Source organism: Pseudophryne corroboree, chromosome 10 (genome assembly GCF_028390025.1).
Source record: "Pseudophryne corroboree isolate aPseCor3 chromosome 10, aPseCor3.hap2, whole genome shotgun sequence".
Taxonomy (NCBI): Eukaryota; Metazoa; Chordata; class Amphibia; order Anura; family Myobatrachidae; genus Pseudophryne; species Pseudophryne corroboree.
Window position 1 is genome coordinate 289,215,238 of NC_086453.1, and position 17,687 is coordinate 289,232,924.

Genomic DNA, 17,687 nt, shown 5'->3' on the forward strand with positions numbered 1-17,687 from the left:
AGATATGGAGTGTTTTTCAGGCAGACAACGTATACTGGTGGTCACTGGTCAGCAAAACTCTGCACTGTACTCCTCCTATATAATATACTGGTGGTCCCCAGTGCCCACAATAAAGCAGTGTGAGCACAGTTATATGCAGCACACTGAGCACAGATATAGAGTGTTTTTCAGGCAGACAACGTATACTGGTGGTCACTGTCAGCAAAACTCTGCACTGTACTCCTCCTATATAAATACAGCTGCTCCCCAGTCCCCACAATTAAGCAGTGTGAGCACAGATATATGCAGCACACTGAGCACAGATATGGAGTGTTTTTCAGGCAGACAACGTATGCTGGTGGTCACTGTCAGCAAAACTCTGCACTGTACTCCTCCTATATAATACAGCTGCTTCCCAGTCCCCACAATTAAGGAATAAGCACAAATATTTTTGCATCAAGATTAATAAACGGAGAGGACGCCAGCCACGTCCTCTCCCTAACATTTCCAATGCACGAGTGAAAATGGCGGCGACGCGCGGCTGCTTATATAGAATCCGAATCTCGCGAGAATCCGACAGCGGGATGATGGCGTTCGGACGCGCTTGGGTTAACCGAGCCATACGGGAGAATCCGAGTATGCCTCGGACCCATGTAAAATGGGTGAAGTTCGGGGGGGTTCGGTTTCCGAGGAACCGAACCCGCTCATCACTACCCATCATAGGGGCACTAGGCAAGGCTGCCCCCTTTCGCCGTTATTGTTTGCCATCGCCATAGAACCCCACGCCATCATGCTTCACCACTCTGGGGTTATGGCCCGAGACTTTGAGCTGCATGTTAGTCTGTTCGCAGATGACATGCTCCTTTTCATCTCAAATCCTGAGACCTCTATTCCCCTAATTATGCAGGTAATCTCTCATTTTGGCTCTTTTGCTGGTTATCGGATATATGCTTCAAAGTCTGTACTCTTTCCACTCACCCCGGGTGCACATGTCCCTTCTTCCTCTCCCACTCTTACCCAATTCCAGCTGAACACCTCCAAATTGAAGTATTTAGGGGTTTATATAACAGTCAATATACTGGATTTGTACTCGGTTAATTATGCCTCAGTCTTCATGAAAGTGTCCCAACTTCTCACTAATTGGTCCTCCCTTCCTATATCTTCACTGGGGAGAGTTGCTATTTTAAAGAGTATCGTTTTTCCTAAAATCTCTTATCTTCTTCAGATATTACCTGTCCAATCTCCCCGACATGACTTAGCATTGTGTGACCGTCTATTCTCTAAATTTTTATGGAAACATAAGAAGTCGAGAATTTCCCTTACCAAACTTAAACTCTCCCGCAAGGATGGTGGTCTTGCTGTCCCTGACCTCTTAGCCTTCTTTCGGGCCGTACATTTTCGTTACATATCTGACTGGTTATTGGGCACTTCCTCCTGTGTCAACTGTGCTTTTGAACAAGCCCTTATGCATCCTTATGATCTTCGGGCCCTTCTCCACACTCCCAAGGCCCTGCTTTCACCTGTTGCATGTACAAACATGCTTTTCTGGGACACCTACCTCTCGTGGTGGGCTATCAATAAAGCGTTACATAGGAACTCTATATATTCCCCCTTCATCTCTTTGTGTGGGAACCCATGTTTTACCCCATTTCTGGACAATAGCAGATTTCTTGCCTGGAAGTCTAAGGATATTGATATTATTAGGGATGTGTTTGATCCTGGTGGGGATGTTGTGTCTTTTGGAGACTTAGCTGAGCGACATGCTTTGCACCCGTCTGATTTTTATATGTTTCTCCAAGTTCGCCATTATGTGCAATCTTTACCTATTCCTCCAGTGCATAAGCGGAGGAGTGACCCTTTGTCCCCTCTTTTACTAAAATTAAAACATTTCTCCAATAAAACTTGCTGGTTATACCCGGACCTACTCCCGCATAAACCTGATGTTTTCTGGCCCCCTATGATTTCTAGATGGTCCCTTGATTGGTCTTGGACCCCAACCACGGATTGCTTCCTCTCCCCTCTTCCTTCTGTCCAGAGGTTTCTCCATCGAGCTTATATTGCCCCTGGGCAGCGTAAATACATGATTTCCTCTGAAACCGGACAGTGCCCTAAATGTAAAGCGCCTAATGCTCTCCTGATGCATAATTTTTGGCATTGTCCGAAAGTGAAACAGTTTTAGCATAAGGTGTTGTGGTTTCTTAAATCTACTTTTCGGATTTCTCTCCCTATGGATCCAACAACAATCCTTGGCCTGAACACTACCGCTTGGCACCTTCGCCCTTCCCAAGTCCATTATACTCCCTTTTTGTATGTATTATTGACCCTGGGGAAAAAAACTGATCTTAAACCATTGGATATTCCGAAACCTCCCCTTCCCTTGAGAACCTAAAATCCCTTCTCACTACTACACTGTACCTTGAACGCCAGTCCACTCTCCCTTATTTGGACCGCAACGCTCTCCGTTTCTATAGGAAATGGAGCCCCTACATTGAATCTCTCCCCCCTTCACAACAACGGCACATATTGCAGTTATTTGACTCCCTTAGTTGGGAATCCTACCGCAGACTCTGTATTCCCAGTTAGCCTATGGTTTCCCTTTAGGCTCCATGTGTTTTTTGCGTCTTTTCTTATTATGTACCAATATTGTTCTTCTATAATCTTTGTATATTTTCTGTGCCTCTGTTCTCCTTTTGGGTGATTCTCTCACTGACAACCACAGCCTCCCTCCCTTTCTAACTCTTCTCCTTGTCTTTGTCCCTCTTTCTTCTTTGTTTAATATTGTGATGTGTTTTACTGAGTGATTGTGTGCATATTTATTTTGTGTTTTACTCCGGGCCTGGTGGTTACAATATTCTGTAGCACTTTCCTGGAGCATTTATGGATTCCACCTTCAGTATTATTATAGCCTATCTTAGTGCTGGAATTTTTTTTTATGCCTGACCCGTATTGATTTATTTTGTATTTTGTATACAATTACTCTTTACCTTTTTTTCTTTTTTGCTCTTTCTTATGAAAAAAAAGCCAATAAAGATATTTAAAAAAAAAGAAAGAGCAACCTGTTGAAGAAAAGACACTAATATTTATTTGCAGGTTCTGTTTGTGTGTTGTGTTTTACAAGAGGTTCCATATACTGTAAGTGGCCACCAAAAACCTTATTTAAAATGCACATAGCCATAGGGACCATTGTGCCTTATAACCAATGCAGGGAAATGGCACAGATGATCCCATTTGAATGTTTATATCTCTGATATATTTTTCCCCCCAAGAATGTAGCAGCTATATAATGGGGTAAGGTGCAATCAGGGAGATTGCTGGTCTATTCAGGGAGTCAGGGAGATTTCTACTATTTCAGGGAGTCTCCTGCAGAATGAGGGAGGGTAGGCAACTATGGACATTGCCATCTGGGCAGATTAGCATTAAGTGACCAACCACTGGCATAAGACAGGGCTATACAGCGGCCCATCCACCTCCTATTTATTCCAGGTCAGCAAATGTCTCCATACTAGAATTGAAGTAAATAAATGATCAATAATAATACTTGTGTAGTGTTAATCCTCTGCTGAGTTGTGAACCAGAAGAAATGAGGGCAGCACATGGCATTATGCACTAACGTGTTTGCTTGGCCACCTTGCTCATTACATAGATGCATGCTGATGTTAAACTTGCAGGAGCTGGTCTCAGAAAATCATCCATCATCTACTTTTGCAGAGATACAGGTTAGGCTAAAAACGCGTTGGACTTAGCAGAAAGGCAGACACAGGTGATGGTCCTCCCTGGGTAGCCGCTGGCGCCAGAGAGACAAAAACTGGGGAAAAAGATGATTAGAGATAGTAGGATAGTCCTTTACTAGCTATTCTTTATTTTTAAGGTGCAGCAAAGTTTATGTATCCCCGTACAGGGTAGTAGCAGCATTTCCATAGCACCATAGATGCTGCCAGTGAGAAGGAAAAACTGATGCAGCTCATGGGCAGTGACAGTTGGAGGGAGCCCTGAGTTGCCTGGCTGAGCATGGGTAAGTATGTATGTTGATGACTGTGGTCCTGGGAGAAGATAGGGGGAGAAAGAGAGGAGAGAGAGAGAGGTAAAGCAGCGCCCTCCACAGTAAAAGCAGATAATTGGCCAAGGGGAGTGAATCTGAGAGAGTCAGCTGAAGTTGGGAAGGATGCTGACCGAGAGTTGCTGAGGAACTGACACACATACAAAAATAAGTTTGATGTAACATATTACATAGTATTATCCTGCAAGCTCAATAGTCAAGAGAAGAGAAAGAACATGGCAGAAAAATAATACATTAAATAAACATACTGGGGAATATAACATAGAAAGCAACTGTCAGATTAGGCAGCAGAAATTATTTATCCAGAGATATATTAAAGTACAGCAGCAGCCGCGGTGAAATAATGTAGAGAGGCAAACCGCTAAGCACCCAGCCTGCAGTAAAGCTAGTTGGGTGGTATATTCCTTGGACAAAGAAGATTTACGCTCTCACCAGTGAAGTGTATAGACACTTAGGGAATGAGTGATTATAATTAGAAACCAACGTTAGGGCTGGTCACTAGCTGAAATGCCTATCACACAAGGGTTGGTGGAGCTCCCAGGAACTTATTTGTAGATGCAAAACTACAAGTTAGGCAAAGATGCTTATTAAAACAAGTATTCTTATCCTGGGGCACTTTTGTAAAAGTACAAAATGTATCATATATAACAAAAATTATGTCATATCCTAAAACTTGCAATATTATCACCAGTAGTCAAGTGGCAGAATTTCACAAAGAGATCCTTATAATGCGGTATATTCAATTTCAATAATTCAAGCAATACAAAGGATCTCGCATACACAGCGTTTCCAGCCCTAATTCAATTATTGTGATAATGGGGGTCATTCCGAGTTGATCGCAGCAGGAACTTTGTTAGCAGTTGCGCAAAACCATGTGCACTGCAGGGGAGGCAGATATAACATGTGCAGAGAGAGTTAGAATTGGGTGGGGTATTTTGTTTCTGTGCAGGGTAAATACTGGCTTCTTTAATTTTACACTGCAATTTAGATTGCAGATTGAACACACCACACCCAAATCTATCTCTCTCTGCACATGTTATATCTGCCTCCCCTGCAGTGCACATGGTTTTGCCCAACTGCTAACAAAAATCCTGCTGCGATCAACTCAGAATTACCCCCAATGTTTCAGCAATATTCTGGTTTATACACGGTTAAACCCACAGAGATTAGTTGGAGAGGGTATTCTCCTAGATGGTCAAGGACAGTTCATCAAATTTAAAATCTGTTTGCTCCAGTAATATAAATAAGATAAAAAAATTAAGAGCCAAGGTCACATACTGTTTATGTCACCTCACTTCTGCTGTCCCTGGTTTTACTATGCATTGGACCAGGGATGAGAGAGTTCTGTAGACATGACCTTGGGTAGTAAAAAGTAAAACGTCTCTACTATCCATACTGATGGTAAGCGGGTCCTGTTACAAATAGTGCATTGCAGGACCCTTACTCCCCAGGTCTCAGCTGAGAAGATGTCTGGAAATTTAGAAGTAGTACTGTAGGAATAGTACCAGGATAGAACCACCTCACTTCTGCTGTCCCTGGTGGAGCAGTGCCTTATACCAGGGATGAGAGAGTATCATGGACATAATCCCTGGGAGATGAAAATTAAATTTCTACTGTCTGTACTGGTGGTGGCTGGGCTGGGTCATTTTGCTTAATGCCTTGCAGGATCCAAAACACCACGTTTCAAATAAGAAAAGGTCACAGAAAGTATATATTTGTGGTGGTGGTGTATTACAATATTTCTATCAGATATATAAGTATATTCAATATCTTCATACAGTTTGTTGCTGCGCAAGCATGTTTTGCACTGAGAAAAAAAAAATGTTCAAATAGATGTATCACATCAGCATTAGCAATATTGGTGTATATCAATAGGTCCAATGAATTGTTTCTGTAATGATCTAATTGTACTGAATAGAGAAAAATAATGCTCTTTGGGGGTAATTCCAAGTTGATCGCAGCAAAAAATTTTTTAGCAGTTGGGCAAAACCATGTGCAGTGCAGGGGGGGCAGATATAACATTTGCAGAGAGAGTTAGATTTGGGTGGGTTATTTTGTTTCTGTGCAGGGTAAATACTGGCTGCTTTATTTTTACACTGCAATTTAGATTGCAGATTGAACTCACCACACCCAAATCTATCTCTCTCTGCACATGTTATATCTGCCACCCCTGCAGTGCACATGGTTTTGCCCAACTGTAAACAAAGTTCCTGCTGCGATCAACTCAGAATTACCCCCTTTAATCAGATTAAGCTCAAGGTAAATTAGCGTGCAGCCTCTCTATCAAACAGCTGCTGTACAATAGTTTATCTACAGAAAAAGCACTATTAAACAAAAAGAGTAATTTGCCACATACTGTAGGTGGCTGGAGATTAAGTACCAGACAAACAGCTCCTGTCATTTCTCAAACACAGCCTGTAACATGGCAGTTAGAAGCTGATTGACTGGTACTTTATCTCTCTCCAAGGCTTAGCACAGGCATTCCCAACCACGGTCCTCAAGGCACACCAACAGTGCAGGTTTTAGTGATATCCAGGCTTCAGCACAGATGGTTAAATCAAAATAACTGAGCTACTAATTAAGTCACCTGTGCTAAAGCCTGGATATCGCTAAAACCTGCACTGATGGTGTGCCTTGAGGACCGTGGTTTGGAAACACTGGCTTAGCAAATAGACCCCTAAGATGATGGCCCCCATTTATCAACAAGTTTCCTTGCTGGGAACTCGTTTTTGGTGGTAAATGGGACCAATTGCTATTTAACAAGGCTAATAGCGCTGCTAACTAGCAGCGCTATTAGCCTTTCATATTCCCTATACTGTGGCCATATAAACTGTATTTAAGAACCAGCGCTATTTCTGAAATAGCGCTCGCTTACCTGAAATGGCTTCGTCTCCTCCGGGCAGACTCCGTCCTGCGCTCCGGTTCCCCCCTCCCGCAGCAATCCCGGCACGCATCACGCCTGCCGAGTTGCTATAGAGACAGGAAAACAAAAATGGCCATTTTTCCGGAAATCACTACGGCGCATGTGCTGGGAATTAGCATAAACCGGCGCATGTGCAGTAGGAGGCCGATCTGGGGACACAGTTCATTCGTCAGCGCTGATGTAAGGTAAACATCAGCGCTGACGTGGCAAATACTGCATTCGCTCGCCGTGGCATAGGCTCTTCTTAAATAGAAGAGCGCGATGCCACTATACCACGGCGAGTGAAAACGGTATTTACCACTTCACTTAGTGCTGCTTGATAAATGGGGGCCACTGTAAGAAGAGTTGTTGGTCAAGGAACTTTTGAGTGACATTTTCAGTGTTCATTTACGACCCGGGCCCAACTCAGCTTTTTTAATTCCTGCATGTGCACCAACAACATATTATTATAACATTTTGCAGCATTTCACTAGTAAACTATTGATGTGTGTGCTTGTGAGTCAAACATGTAAGATGAACGAGGGCTGGGATTTAGCTTATAGGTCAACTAATCGGTGACGGCAGGGACGTAGAGAAGTTGTATAGTTGGTTTATGTGTGTGACTGTGTGTGTGGTTGTAGGAGTACTTTACAAAATGTAAAATCTTATAGCAGCTGCAAAGAGAAGATGGTTATGTTGGTTAAGTAAGAAGTAAGTGCTGATCTAGAACTTGATCTGTTGTATTTGCATTGGAACCATTTACACATTGCTTAGTAGACACATCTTGCCCCATTATTAGCTCCATGCTGTGCCTCATGCTTAATTTAATTAGAGGTTTTCTGCAGACTCCTTCTATAAAATTGCAAAATGCACCAACACAAGCTTTGTGGCTTTAGCTATTAATTGAACCTCTGTTCTGGTACAGCTTACTGACACAAACCAGAGGCACATGTGCCAGCCAAAAAATGGGTACTGTAAAAAGCCTGAAAGGGATTTAAAGAATTTACTTGCCAATTTATATAGTCTTACACAATCTCCTTTCATTACCCTGCAAAAAAGTAACAAAGTAGTTACGTAAAAGAAAAAATAATACCATGTTCGTCTGCAAATAAAAAATGTTTCATTCTTAACGATGATGGTAAAATACAGCTAATGTCATTAAATAATAAGGTTCAATTACATGCTGGAAAACTGGCTGCATGGCGCTTATAACATACTATATTATAATGGACTGAGCGTACATAGCTGCAAGTTTCATTTCAGCAATGTCATGATCACCTCTACAAACGCTATGAGAAATATTTACATCTGTTTTAAAAGTTAAAAATGTTGCCTCCAAAACAGTACTTCCGACATTGCACATCTGCACAAATCTAAATATTATTCAATAAGAAGTCGCAAAATCCTGATGGGATAGTTGTTATGGGCGGGATGTACTGTAAGGATAAAGGCCCTCATTCCGAGTTGATCGCTCGCTAGCTGCTTTTAGCAGCAGTGCAAACGCTAGGCCGCCACCCTCTGGGAGTGTATCTTAGCTTAGCAGAAGTGTGAACGAAAGGATCTCGGAACTGCTCCAAAAAAAGATTTGCAGTTTCTGAGCAGCTCGAAACTTACTCCTAGCTAGCGATCACTTCAGACTGTTTAGTTCCTGTTTAGACGTCACAAACACGCCCTGCTTTCGGCCAGCCACTCCCCCGTCTCCCCAGCCACTCCTGCGTTTTTATCGGGCACGCCTGCGTTTTTACACACACTCCTCGAAAACGGTCAGTTTCCGCTCAGAAACACCCACTTCCTGTCAATCACTCACCGATCAGCAGTGCAATTGAAAAACATTGCTAGACCTTGTGTGAAACTGCATAGTTTTGTGTGAAATTACGTCACGCGTGCGCACTTGCACACCATACGCATGAGCAGAAATGCCGCTTTTTCACCTAATCGCCACGCTGCGAACGAAAGCAGCTAGCGAACAACTCGGAATGACCGCCAAAATGCGGTAAACTTATGAAAACTGCTGATTTCTTGGGTATCCAACAATGCCCATACAGTATGTATCAAGCTTCTTAAAGCAAAACTTTCTGGAACTTGTATCTGATAGGCAGCACCGGCCTGACCCATACGCCAGCTACGCAGCTGAGTAAGGCGCCACAGCTAGGAGGGTGCCACGTCACCATGGAGAAAAACAGCGCCAGCAGCTTTTCAAATGTGGCGTTTGCTGCTGCCATTCGTAAACGGGAGCAGAGACCGCTCAGCAGAGAGGCGCTCCCCTGCTCTGCCAGTGCTGCCACTCTGCTGAGCAGTAGCACAGCCACAGGACTCTGACTTGAGCCAGAGCGGCGCAGTGCAGCGCTGGTGGAAGCAAAGCAGTCTCGGTGAGCTCTACTCTGCTTTGGGAGGAGGGGTAGTGTGGGGTAGGAGCAGGGGACCAATATCATAAGGGTAGAGGTTGGGACTGGGAGGTAAGATTTTTGCCGGGCTTTAAGAGTCTCTGACACTGGTGGCAACGCAGAGGGGGAGGGTCAGAGCACCTGTATCCGCACCACTCAGTGATGGCCAGTGGGAGACCTCACAGGCAGTAAAGATGCGCAGCTTCACCTGGTCTGGTAAGCAGTACCAACAGACAGTGGGGAATCAGTATAAGCAGGTGGGGAGGGTGGTTGGATGACACAGTGGGTGAAAGAGAACCCATGGGTGGGGGGTGACAGTAGGTGAGAGAGAACCCAGGGGGAGAGGAAGGGGGGACACAGTGGGTGAGAGAAAATCCAGGGGTAGGTGGGGAGAACACAGAGGTGGTGAAATAAATGATGGAGAGTATAGAAAGGGAAAACTTGCAGAAAGAAGGTAAAGTTAGATACACAGAGAAGTAAAAGGAGACATAGCGAGGCAGTAGGGGCAGAGGCGTAACTAGGGTAGGGCGAGTGGTGCACATGCCCCACTCGCCCCCGTCACGCCGAATTGTGAGGGGAGGAGAGCGCAGCGTCTCTCCCTCTCCTCACCGCCGCTGCCAGCAGCGCTGCATGTGTCTGGTCTCCGGCGGCGTTAGCCAATCAGAGCTTGCAGACTGGCTCCTGATTGGCTGCCGGTCCGCGAGCTCTGATTGGCTAGCGAACCGGCGCCACACAGCCGCCGGAGACCTGGAGCGGTGAGGGGAAGGAGAGGCGCTGCGCTCTCCTCCCTTTACATATCAGAGGCGAGCCACAAGCGGTGAGTGACCGGGGGGGTGGGGGGGGGTGCACAGTGGGGCATGTAACTGGCACATTGGGGCATGTATCTGGCACAGTGGGGCATGTATCTGGCACAGTGGGGCATGTATCTGGCACTGTGGGGCATTGTAACTGTCACTGTGGGCCAATGTATCTGGCAGTGTGGGGCATTGTATCTGGCACTGTGGGGCATTGTATCTGGCACTGTGGGGCATTGTAACTGGCACAGTGGGGCATGTATCTGGCACAGTGGGGCATGTATCTGGCACAGTGGGGCATGTAACTGGCACAGTGGGGCATGTATCTGGCACTGTGGGGCAATGTATCTGGCACTGTGGGGCAATGTAACTGGCACTGTGGGGCAATGTAACTGGCACTGTGGGGCATGTATCTGGCACTGTGGGGCATGTATCCGGCACTGTGGGGCATTGTATCTGGCACTGTGGGGCAATGTAACTGGCACTGGGGGGCCATTTTCAGTGGCCACACCCTTTCTGGTGCGTGGCCACACCCTTTCTGGTGTGTGGCCATGCCCATTTTTCCCTGTGCGCGCACATGCTTCTTTTGGTGTGTGTTTTTTTTTGGGGGGGGCGCCATTTTCCATCTTGCCCTGGGCTCCGAAAACCCTAGTTACACCTCTGAGTAGGGGATAAAGATAGAGACAGTACTGAGAAAGAAAGAGGTACAAAGACACAGAAGTAGGCAGGGTCGGACTGGCCCACAGGGGTACAGGGGAAACCACCGGTGGGCCCCACTGCCTGGGGCTCCTCCTCCTCCTCTAGTGATCAGGTTCCAGACTGTGCACATGAATTATGTTTCTCTGACGTCCTAGTGGATGCTGGGACTCCGTCAGGACCATGGGGAATAGCGGCTCCGCAGGAGACAGGGCACAAAATTTAAAAGTTTGACCACTAGGTGGTGTGTACTGGCTCCTCCCCCTATGACCCTCCTCCAAGCCTCAGTTAGGTTTTTGTGCCCGTCCGAGCAGGGTGCAATCTAGGTGGCTCTCCTAAAGAGCTGCTTAGAAAAAGTTTGTTAGGTTTTTTATTTTCAGTGAGTCCTGCTGGCAACAGGCTCACTGCAACGAGGGACTTAGGGGAGAAGAAGTGAACTCACCTGCGTGCAGGATGGATTTGCTTCTTAGGCTACTGGACACTAGCTCCAGAGGGACGATCACAGGTACAGCCTGGATGGGTCACCGGAGCCGCGCCGCCGACCCCCTTGCAGATGCCGAATAGAGAAGAGGTCCAGAAACCGGCGGCAGAAGACGTCTCAGTCTTCATGAGGTAGCGCACAGCACTGCAGCTGTGCGCCATTGCTCTCCGCACACTTCACACCAGCGGTCACTGAGGGTGCAGGGCGCTGGGGGGGGGGCGCCCTGGGCAGCAATGTAATATACCTATTCTGGCTAAAATATATCACATATAGCCCCTGGGGCTATATGGATGTATTTAACCCCTGCCAGGTTCCAAAAAAACCGGGAGAAGAAGCCCGCCGAAAAGGGGGTGGGGCCTATTCTCCTCAGCACACAGCGCCATTTTCCTGCCCAGCTCCGCTGCGAGGAAGGCTCCCAGGACTCTCCCCTGCACTGCACTACAGAAACAGGGTAAAAACAGAGAGGGGGGGCACTTATTGGCGATATTTATAATATTTGAGCTGCTATAAAGGGAACACACTTATTAAGGTTGTCCCTATATATATTTATAGCGCTTGGGTGTGTGCTGGCAAACTCTCCCTCTGTCTCCCCAAAGGGCTAGTGGGGTCCTGTCTTCTATCAGAGCATTCCCTGTGTGTCTGCTGTGTGTCGGTACGTGTGTGTCGACATGTATGAGGACGATGTTGGCGTGGAGGCGGAGCAATTGCCTGTAATGGTGATGTCACCCCCTAGGGAGTCGACACCAGAATGGATGGCTTTGTTTATGGAATTACGGGATAGTGTCAGCACGCTACAAAAGTCGGTTGACGACATGAGACAGCCGGCAAACCAGTTAGTACCTGTCCAGGCGTCTCAGACACCGTCAGGGGCTGTAAAACGCCCTTTACCTCAGTCGGTCGACACAGACCCAGACACTGACACTGAATCCAGTGTCGACGGTGAAGAAACAAACGTATTTTCCAGTAGGGCCACACGTTATATGATCACGGCAATGAAGGAGGCTTTGCATATCTCTGATACTGCAAGTACCACAAAAAGGGGTATTATGTGGGGTCTGAAAAAACTACCTGTAGTTTTTCCTGAATCAGAGGAATTGAATGACGTGTGTGATGAAGCGTGGGTTACCCCTGATAAAAAACTGCTAATTTCAAAGAAGTTATTGGCATTATACCCTTTCCCGCCAGAGGTTAGGGCGCGCTGGGAAACACCCCCTAGGGTGGACAAGGCGCTCACACGTTTATCCAAACAAGTGGCGTTACCGTCTCCTGATACGGCCGCCCTCAAGGATCCAGCTGATAGGAGGCTGGAAAATACTCTAAAAAGTATATACACACATACTGGTGTTATACTGCGACCAGCAATCGCCTCAGCCTGGATGTGCAGTGCTGGGGTGGCTTGGTCGGATTCCCTGACTGAAAATATTGATACCCTGGATAGGGACAGTATTTTATTGACTATAGAGCAATTAAAGGATGCGTTCCTTTATATGCGAGATGCACAGAGAGATATCTGCACTCTGGCATCAAGAGTAAGTGCGATGTCCATATCTGCCAGAAGAAGTCTATGGACACGACAGTGGTCAGGCGATGCGGATTCCAAACGGCATATGGAAGTATTGCCGTATAAAGGAGAGGAATTATTTGGGGTCGGTCTATCGGATTTGGTAGCCACGGCAACAGCCGGGAAGTCCACCTTTTTACCTCAAGTCCCCTCCCAACAGAAAAAGCCGCAGTCTTTTCAGCCGCAGTCCTTTCGTTCCTATAAGAACAAGCGAGCAAAAGGACATTCATATTTGCCCCGAGGCAAAGGAAAGGGTAAGAGACTGCACCAAGCAGCCCCTTCCCAGGAGCAGAAGTCCTCCCCGGCTTCTGCAAAGGCCTCAGCATGACGCTGGGACCTTACAAGCGGACTCAGGGGCGGTGGGGGGTCGCCTCAAGAATTTCAGCGCACAGTGGGCTCACTCGCAGGTGGACCCCTGGATCCTGCAGGTAGTATCTCAGGGTTACAGGTTGGAATTCGAGAAGTCTCCCCCTCGCCGGTTCCAAAAGTCTGCTTTGCCAACGTCTCCCTCCGACAGGGCGACGGTATTGGAAGCCATTCACAAGCTGTATTCTCAGCAGGTGATAGTCAAGGTACCCCTTCTACAACAGGGAAAGGGGTATTACTCCACGCTATTTGTGGTACCGAAGCCGGACGGCTCGGTAAGACCTATTCTAAATCTGAAATCTCTGAACCTGTACATACAAAAATTCAAGTTCAAGATGGAGTCACTCAGAGCAGTGATAGCGAATCTGGAAGAGGGGGATTTTATGGTGTCCTTGGACATCAAGGATGCTTACCTTCATGTCCCAATTTGCCCTTCACACCAAGGGTACCTCAGGTTCGTGGTACAAAACTGTCATTATCAGTTTCAGACGCTGCCGTTTGGATTGTCCACGGCACCCAGGGTCTTTACCAAGGTAATGGCCGAAATGATGATTCTTCTTCGAAGAGAAGGCGTATTAATTATCCCTTACTTGGACGATCTCCTGATAAGGGCAAGATCCAGAGAACAGCTGGAGGTCGGAGTAGCACTAACTCAAGTAGTGCTCCAACAGCACGGGTGGATTCTGAATTTTCCAAAATCCCAACTGATCCCGACGACACGTCTGCTGTTCCTAGGGATGATTCTGGACACTGTTCAGAAAAAGGTGTTTCTTCCGGAGGAGAAAGCCAGGGAGTTATCCGAACTAGTCAGGAACCTCCTAAAACCAGGGACAGTGTCTGTGCATCAATGCACAAGAGTCCTGGGAAAAATGGTGGCTTCTTACGAAGCGATTCCATTCGGCAGATTCCATGCACGAATTTTTCAGTGGGATCTGCTAGACAAATGGTCCGGATCGCATCTGCAGATGCATCAGCGGATAAAATTGTCGACAAGGACAAGGGTCTCTCTGCTATGGTGGTTGCAGAGTACTCATCTGTTAGAGGGCCGCAGATTCGGCATACAGAACTGGGTCCTAGTGACCACGGATGCCAGCCTGAGAGGCTGGGGAGCGGTCACACGAGGAAGAAACTTCCAGGGCGTGTGGTCAAGCCTGGAAACGTCTCTTCACATAAATATACTGGAGCTAAGAGCAATCTACAATGCTCTAAGCCTGGCAAAACCTCTGCTTCAGGGTCAGCCGGTGTTGATCCAGTCGGACAACATCACGGCAGTCGCCCACGTAAACAGACAGGGCGGCACAAGAAGCAGGAGGGCAATGGCAGAAGCTGCAAGGATTCTTCGCTGGGCGGAAAATCATGTGATAGCACTGTCAGCAGTGTTCATTCCGGGAGTGGACAACTGGGAAGCAGACTTCCTCAGCAGACACGATCTTCACCCGGGAGAGTGGGGACTTCATCCAGAAGTCTTCCACATGATTGTGGTCCATTGGGAAAGACCAATGGTGGACATGATGGCGTCCCGCCTCAACAAAAAACTGGACAGGTATTGCGCCAGGTCAAGAGACCCTCAGGCAATAGCTGTGGACGCTCTGGTAACACCATGGGTGTACCAGTCAGTGTATGTGTTCCCTCCTCTGCCTCTCATACCCAAGGTACTGAGAATTATACGGCAAAGGGGAGTAAGAACGATACTCGTGGCTCCGGACTGGTCAAGAAGGACTTGGTACCCGGAACTTCAGGAGATGCTCACGGAAGATCCGTGGCCTCTACCTCTAAGAAGGGACCTGCTTCAGCAGGGACCGTGTCTATTCCAAGACTTACCGCGGCTGCGTTTGACGGCATGGCGGTTGAACGCCGGATCCTAAGGGAAAAAGGCATTCCGGAAGAGGTCATCCCTACCCTGGTCAAAGCCAGGAAGGAGGTGACTGCACAACATTATCACCGCATTTGGAGAAAATATGTTGCATGGTGTGAGGCCAGGAAGGCCCCGACAGAGGAATTTCAACTGGGTCGATTCCTACATTTCCTGCAAACAGGATTATCTATGGGCCTCAAATTAGGGTCCATTAAGGTTCAAATTTCGGCCCTGTCGATATTCTTCCAGAAAGAATTGGCTTCAGTTCCTGAAGTTCAGACTTTTGTAAAAGGAGTACTACATATACAGCCCCCGGTTGTGCCCCCAGTGGCACCGTGGGATCTCAATGTAGTTTTGGATTTTCTCAAATCCCATTGGTTTGAGCCACTCAAATCGGTAGATTTGAAATATCTTACATGGAAAGTAACCATGCTACTGGCTCTGGCTTCAGCCAGGAGAGTGTCAGAATTGGCAGCTTTATCATATAAAAGCCCATATCTGATTTTCCATTCGGACAGGGCAGAATTGAGGACGCGTCCTCATTTTCTGCCTAAGGTGGTATCAGCGTTTCACCTGAACCAGCCTATTGTGGTGCCTGCGGCTACTAGCGATTTGGAGGATTCCAAGTTGCTGGACGTTGTCAGAGCATTGAAAATATATATTTCAAGGACGGCTGGAGTCAGAAAATCTGACTCGCTGTTTATACTATATGCACCCAACAAGCTGGGTGCTCCTGCTTCTAAGCAGACGATTGCTCGTTGGATTTGTAGCACAATTCAACTGGCACATTCTGTGGCAGGCTTGCCACAGCCTAAATCTGTCAAGGCCCACTCCACAAGGAAGGTGGGCTCATCTTGGGCGGCTGCCCGAGGGGTCTCGGCATTACAACTCTGCCGAGCAGCTACGTGGTCAGGGGAGAACACGTTTGTAAAATTCTACAAATTTGATACCCTGGCTAAGGAGGACCTGGAGTTCTCTCATTCGGTGCTGCAGAGTCATCCGCACTCTCCCGCCCGTTTGGGAGCTTTGGTATAATCCCCATGGTCCTGACGGAGTCCCAGCATCCACTAGGACGTCAGAGAAAATAAGATTTTACTTACCGATAAATCTATTTCTCGTAGTCCGTAGTGGATGCTGGGCGCCCATCCCAAGTGCGGATTGTCTGCAATACTTGTACATAGTTATTGTTACAAAAAAATCGGGTTGTTTATTGTTGTGAGCCATCTTTTCAGAGGCTCCTACGTTATCATACTGTTAACTGGGTTCAGATCACAAGTTGTACGGTGTGATTGGTGTGGCTGGTTTGAGTCTTACCCGGGATTCAAAATCCTTCCTTATTGTGTACGCTCGTCCGGGCACAGTATCCTAACTGAGGCTTGGAGGAGGGTCATAGGGGGAGGAGCCAGTACACACCACCTAGTGGTCAAACTTTTAAATTTTGTGCCCTGTCTCCTGCGGAGCCGCTATTCCCCATGGTCCTGACGGAGTCCCAGCATCCACTACGGACTACGAGAAATAGATTTATCGGTAAGTAAAATCTTATTATTATACATATGTTATCTTATACTGCACAGAACTATGATGTATTCTCTACAGTGGATTGCCAATATTTATCTGGTACATTATCACGCATGCATTAGAAGTATTTATATATTTGTCAAGGAGTCCAGCCCATGCACTCACTAATGGTTAGGCAATCCAATGTAATGGCTGCCACACCCCCTCTGGAGACTGACCACACCCTTAAACATTGGCCCCTACCACTGCATTCTCCGGTGGGCCCTTCATGCCCCAGTCCGACACTGGAAGTAGGTACAGATAGAGGCACAAAGAGGCAGAAAAGGGTACAGATTGAGACACAGGCAGAACGTAGCATAGGTTGAAGCACGGAGAGAATGGGGCACATACTGTATAGAAGAATTAAATATCTAAAGAGAGCGCATATATTCCAATAACATTTATTATATAAAAGTTTTTTACTTCTTAAAAATCAGCATAAATAATGCATACACATACATAACAACACTTATTATGCTAGGAGACACTGGAGTGTCTGATAATCAATTTCACAGCTCCAACATGATCTCAAGATTCCTATATAGCATGGCAGTCCAGAGTCAGGTATATTTAAAAGTCTCTTTTTATGCTCCTATGGCCGAAGATGTTTTAAGACCGTTGTTGTTTAAATGGCCTGATTTCTTCCTATGGCTATAAGGAATATATTTGATGACCATTAAGATGTATGATTTTTGATCCAAGCGTATTGATTTGTAATTTAAGGTGCAGTTTCTTTCTAGATCAATAAGACCTGGTGTATAATAACCAGGAGCCCGCTGTGACAAGCCGCCGCTCTAATTCACTTTTCTATTGCCAGCGTGTAGTGTGGTCCGAACAGGTGCAATGACCGGATAGGTCAATGCAGGGTTTCTCACCTCACTTCTCCGCTGACCGCGTCGTGAAGCCTCTTACAGGATGGAGCGGCCGGCAACTGCAGCGGCACAGAACAAGACGTCCCTCCACCGGAGGGGCCCCCGGACAGGCGGTCTCCCTTCTCTCCGGCCAAACGGACCTGATGGTGGACGTCAGAGTCAGCTGTGTTAGTCTGCCAGGTG

At 46.8% G+C, this 17,687-nt stretch overlaps 1 protein-coding gene across 4 annotated transcripts in view; it reads left to right on the plus strand.

Moving 5' to 3' along the window:
* Window positions 1-3,897: 3,897 nt before the first annotated feature.
* The window catches only part of ACTRT2 (actin related protein T2), a 30,653-nt gene continuing 16,863 nt past the window's right edge, over window positions 3,898-17,687 (plus strand). For 2 of the 4 annotated variants that reach the window (XM_063943341.1, XM_063943338.1), the window contains exon 1: window positions 3,898-3,991. The gene's annotated coding sequence lies outside the window, so the exon portion shown is untranslated. Of the gene's footprint in view, window positions 4,061-17,496; window positions 17,685-17,687 lie in introns of those variants that run through there. The other 2 variants (XM_063943339.1, XM_063943340.1) reach the window with 2 other exon arrangements.